This window comes from Epinephelus moara, chromosome 16, assembly GCF_006386435.1.
Source record: "Epinephelus moara isolate mb chromosome 16, YSFRI_EMoa_1.0, whole genome shotgun sequence".
NCBI classification, from domain to species: Eukaryota; Metazoa; Chordata; class Actinopteri; order Perciformes; family Serranidae; genus Epinephelus; species Epinephelus moara.
Genome location: NC_065521.1, coordinates 1,788,531 through 1,793,758, shown reverse-complemented (window position 1 = coordinate 1,793,758; position 5,228 = coordinate 1,788,531). Strand labels below are relative to the sequence as shown.

At 43.5% G+C, this 5,228-nt stretch overlaps 1 pseudogene; it reads right to left on the bottom strand.

Moving 5' to 3' along the window:
• The window catches only part of LOC126402926 (tubulin alpha-1A chain-like), a 5,127-nt pseudogene extending 1,476 nt beyond the window's left edge, over positions 1-3,651 (bottom strand).
• Between the last annotated feature and the right edge of the window lie 1,577 nt (positions 3,652-5,228).

Genomic DNA, 5,228 nt, shown 5'->3' with positions numbered 1-5,228 from the left:
TTGGGCACCACGTCGCCACGGAATAACAGACAGCAGGCCATGTACTTGCCATGGCGGGGGTCGCATTTCACCATCTGATTGGCTGGTTCAAAGCAGGCGTTGGTGATCTCAGCTACTGACAGCTGCTCATGATAGGCCTTCTCTGCGGAGATCACTGGGGCGTAGGTGGCCAGAGGGAAGTGGATACGAGGGTAGGGCACCAGGTTGGTCTGGAACTCCGTCANTGATTGGCTGGTTCAAAGCAGGCGTTGGTGATCTCAGCTACTGACAGCTGCTCATGATAGGCCTTCTCTGCGGAGATCACTGGGGCGTAGGTGGCCAGAGGGAAGTGGATACGAGGGTAGGGCACCAGGTTGGTCTGGAACTCCGTCAAGTCCACGTTCAAGGCGCCGTCGAAGCGCAGGGAGGCGGTGATGGAGGAGACGATCTGTCCGATCAGCCTGTTGAGGTTGGTGTAGGTGGGGCGCTCGATGTCCAGGTTCCTGCGGCAGATGTCATAGATGGCCTCATTGTCCACCATGAAGGCGCAGTCGGAGTGCTCCAGGGTGGTGTGGGTGGTCAGGATGGAGTTGTATGGCTCCACCACAGCTGTGGACACTTGTGGAGCTGGGTAGATGGCAAACTCCAGCTTGGACTTCTTGCCGTAGTCGACAGAGAGACGCTCCATCAGCAGGGAGGTGAAGCCAGAGCCGGTTCCTCCTCCAAAGGAATGGAAGATGAGGAAACCCTGGAGCCCCGTGCACTGGTCGGCCTGCAGGAACACAATCAGTCTTTAACGGTCAAGAAGTAGAGCATGGAACATTAGATACCCTCAATCTTACCCTTAATGTTTACCATGTTGCCTACATAGTGAAAGAGGCAGAATCACAAACCAAGCCCCCAGGAGGTGCCAAACAGTGGGATTAAAAACTACTGAACCTGTCATGTGATGCCATGGGCCCAAAAATACTTTTTTCCCTTAGACTTACACTTTTTTTTAACATCACAACCCCCACAAAATGATTTGCTCCACTACCAGGACTTGATCTGTTCAGTCCAATAACATTTGGAAAGTTGAGAGGAGCCGCAACATTAAATCTTTCTACCCATATTTAAGTTAGTGGAGCACTAACTTAAATCCCATTGGCTTTTTGTCGAGGCAACCAGGGTGATGCTAACTTCCAGGTTGGCCTACGACAGCACGTCGTCCTTGCAGCCTGCTTTGGACAGGTGCCCGAGCAGTTGGGGGTTCAGTATCTTGCTCAAGAGCGACTTGGCAGTGCCCAGGAGGCGAACCAGCAATTCTCCAGCTGCCAGTCTACGTTCCATACTTGGTCTGGACGTGAACCTGAACCAACGACCCTCCGGTTCCCCACCCAAGTACCTATGGACTGAGCTACTGCCACCCCAGAAAGGGAAGAGGGGATAAGGGGCGGGACTTAGGAAGGACTTAATCAAATACTCACCAGTTTTCGAATCCTGTCGAGAACCAGGTCGATAATCTCCTTGCCGATGGTGTAGTGACCACGGGCGTAGTTGTTGGCTGCATCTTCCTTTCCAGTGATCAGCTGCTCAGGATGGAAGAGCTGCCGGTAGGTTCCTGTGCGGACCTCATCTGAAATTGGAAAATGCTGACAATAAAATCAAACGTTCACAAATCTTATTCATTGTTGAAAGACCCATTCCAATTCTTTCCAAAAAGTCTTTTATGACCTCACCGATGACTGTTGGCTCCAGGTCCACAAAGACGGCTCTGGGAACATGTTTGCCAGCTCCAGTCTCACTGAAGAAGGTGTTGAAGGAGTCGTCTCCTCCTCCAATGGTCTTGTCGCTGGGCATCTGACCGTCGGGCTGGATGCCGTGCTCAAGGCAGTACAGCTCCCAGCATGCATTGCCTATCTGAGCTCCAGCTTGGCCAACGTGGACAGAGATACATTCACGCTGTTGGAACAAGTAGTCCACATGTCAAGAACTTCTCAAATACATTTTTCAAAAACAAATTTACCTAGCACCCTTAAAATTAAAGCAACCAATAACCAGCTATAGACCAGATAACCCTGACATCGAGCTACCAACAGGTCTAATAAACCAAATCTACCAGCGTGGAAGCTAAGCAATGTACTGCTGAGGACAGGAGCCACACCAAAGCATATTTTAGCCACTTATAAAAATCAGTGTCCGTTTTAAGTGTACACTATATTTGGAACATATTCACCGCTTGTACAGTAACCAGTTGAGACATGAACATCATATATAAAAAACATCTTGAGGGATTTTTCTTTTTTTTCAAATTTGGCACAAACGTTTTTTTGACTCAAGGAGAAACTCATCAGATTTTGGTGGTCAAAGGTTAAGGTCATTTTGACCTGACATAAATCGCATTCTCGTGAACACTTTATCTCTAGAACACCTTGAGGGAATTTTTCCAAATCTGGCACAAACGTTCACTTGGACTCAAAGATGAACTGATTAGAATTTGGTGTTCAAGGTCAAGGTCATTTTGACCTTACAGAAGTCTCATTCTCGTGAACGTGGTATCTCAAGAATGCCTTGGGGGAATTTTTTCAAATTTGGCACAAACGTTTTTTGGACTCAAGGATGAACCGATCAGATTTTGGTTTGAAGGTTAAGGTTACTTTGACTTGACATAAATTGCATTCTCGTGAACACTTTATCTCTAGAACACCTTGAGGGAATTTTTCCAAATTTGGCACAAACGTTCACTTGGACTCAAAGATGAACTGATTAGTATTTGGTGTTCAAGGTCAAGGTCATTTTGACCTTACAGAAGTCTCATTCTCGTGAATGTGGTATCTCAAGAATGCTTTGGGGGATTTTTTTGCAAATTTGGCACAAACTTTCACTTAGAGTCAAAGATAAACTGATAAGAGTTTGGTGGTCAAAGCCAAGGTCACTGTGACCTTGCATCTGTTGAATAATCTTATGAATACGATATCTGAATAATTTCTTCAAATTTGGCACAAATATCAACTTTAACGCAAGGATGACCTGATTAGAATTTGGTGTTCAAAAGTCAAGATCTCAAGAAGGCCTTAAGGGGAATTTCCTCAAATTTGGCACAAATGTCAAATATGAACTGATTAGAATTTGGTGGGCAAAAGTCAAAAGTTAAGGTCACTGTGACCTCAAAAAACATGTTTTTGGCGATAACTTGGGAAATCTTAAGCTAATTATGACAAAATGTCACACAAATGTCTACCAGGATAAAAGAATTAAGTGATGACATTTTATATCCAAAAGGTCAAAGGTCAGCTTGACTGTGACATCATCATGTTTTAACAAAACATCCTTTCATTTTATAGTTACAGTTTACTAATAAAACTCTCCACAGTATGAACAGTGGTTACATGAGCCTCAAAACCAGACACAACTCAGCCCTGAGCAGAGTGACCGTCCTCTACTGACCAATCAGACTGGGGCTTTTGACACCTTGTAACCAAACAACAGTGATCCCACCATTCAACATAAAGCAGCATGCTCACAATTGGTTGCAGGAACCCTTAAACATAAAATAAAGAGGTCCTCACCATGTTTTCTTTGCTCGCAGCGGTCCCTCGTTCACCTGAGATGAGTGGCTGGGGATGTTGTGTGACTTACAAATGCAGTGGAGCCGCTTTATAAGCACAGCATCGCTAGGCAACAGCCTGGCATGTTGTGGTAACTGGAGGAGCTGGATGAGCAAACACCATCTCCTCTGATGAAAGATGAGAAGGAAGAGCACAAAAAAGAAAATCAACTGCTACGCTCCTGCGCTCAGATCGAAAGAACAATGACTATTGTTACATAGATGAGTAACCTACAACAGTGACCAGAGTGGCGGTGAAATATGACCCATAACTGTCCGCCCTCTCCTCAGATTTCACATTTTAGATTTAAGGCATGTTAGTTGTTGCTGAGCAGTGAACAGGTGGGTGTTCAAACTTGCTGTAACAGTTATTTCCCAGCTAAAACAGAATGTTCTGATAACCCTCCTGGAACGTTTCTTCCAGGTTTCTATCTTGGTAACGCTCCCACAACATTCTAAGAACGTTCTGCAAATGGTTTTGTTAAACGTAACATTCCCAAAATGTTCTATTAACCACCAACAATTTCTGGGGTTAATTTTTGTGACGTTTGCCTGATGTTCCCTGCTGGAAACCTTTCTAATAACCCTCCCACAATGTTCTAATTATGTTGTGCTAATGTTAAGTTTTATTAGAACATCCCCAAAACTTTCCAATAACCATATGAAATAACGTTTTTTGGGTAACATCCCCACAACATTCTGAGAACATTGTGCAAATGGTTTTAGTGAACGTAGCATTCTCAAAATGTTCTAATAACCACATGAAGTCACATCGTTTGGGGGTAGTTTTTGTAATGTTCCCCTGAGGTTCCCTGCTGGTAGGCTTGTAGGTAACCTTCCCACAAAAAAAACACCTCGTTTTTAGGTAACCTTCCAAAAATGTTCTAAGAAAGTTGTGCAAATGTTTTGTTTTTACCACAACATTCCCAAAACGTTCTAATAACCACATTAAATAACATTTTTGTTAAGTTCCCCTGAGGTTCCCTGCCTTTTGGGAAACCTTCCCACAACGTTCTGAGAACATTGAGCAATTGGTTATGTTAAAAGGAACATATCATAAACGCTGAATAACCACATAAAGTCGCATTTTTTAGAGGTAATTTCTGTAGCCTTTTAGGTAACCCTCCCACAACATTCTAAAAATGTTACGCAAATGTTTTTGTTCAAGATAACATTCCCAAAATGTTCTAAGAATGTTATGCAATATAATGTTAATGTTCTCGTAACCACATGAAGTTACGTTTTTTTGGGGGTCATTTTTGTTACATTCCCTAAAGGTTCCCTGCTGGTGGCCTTTTAGGAAGGTAGGAGGTATGGGGATCATTTTTGTAATGTCCTCCTTTTGTTCCCTGATGGTAGGGTTTTTAGGTAACCCTTTCACAATATTCAAAGAATGTTGTGCAAATGTTTACTTTTTATTACAACATTCCGAAAATGTTCTAATAACCGCATTAAGTCACGTTTTTTGGGGAGTAATTTTGGTTACGTTCCCCTGTGGTTCCCTGCTGGTAGCCTTTTAGGTAACCCTTCCACAACGTTCTGAGAACATAGTGCAAATGGTTTTGTTAAATGTAACCAAAACGTTCTAATAACCATATGAAGTAACATTTTGGGGGGTAATTTTTGTAACGTTCTCCTTATGTTCCCTGCAGGTAGCGTTTTT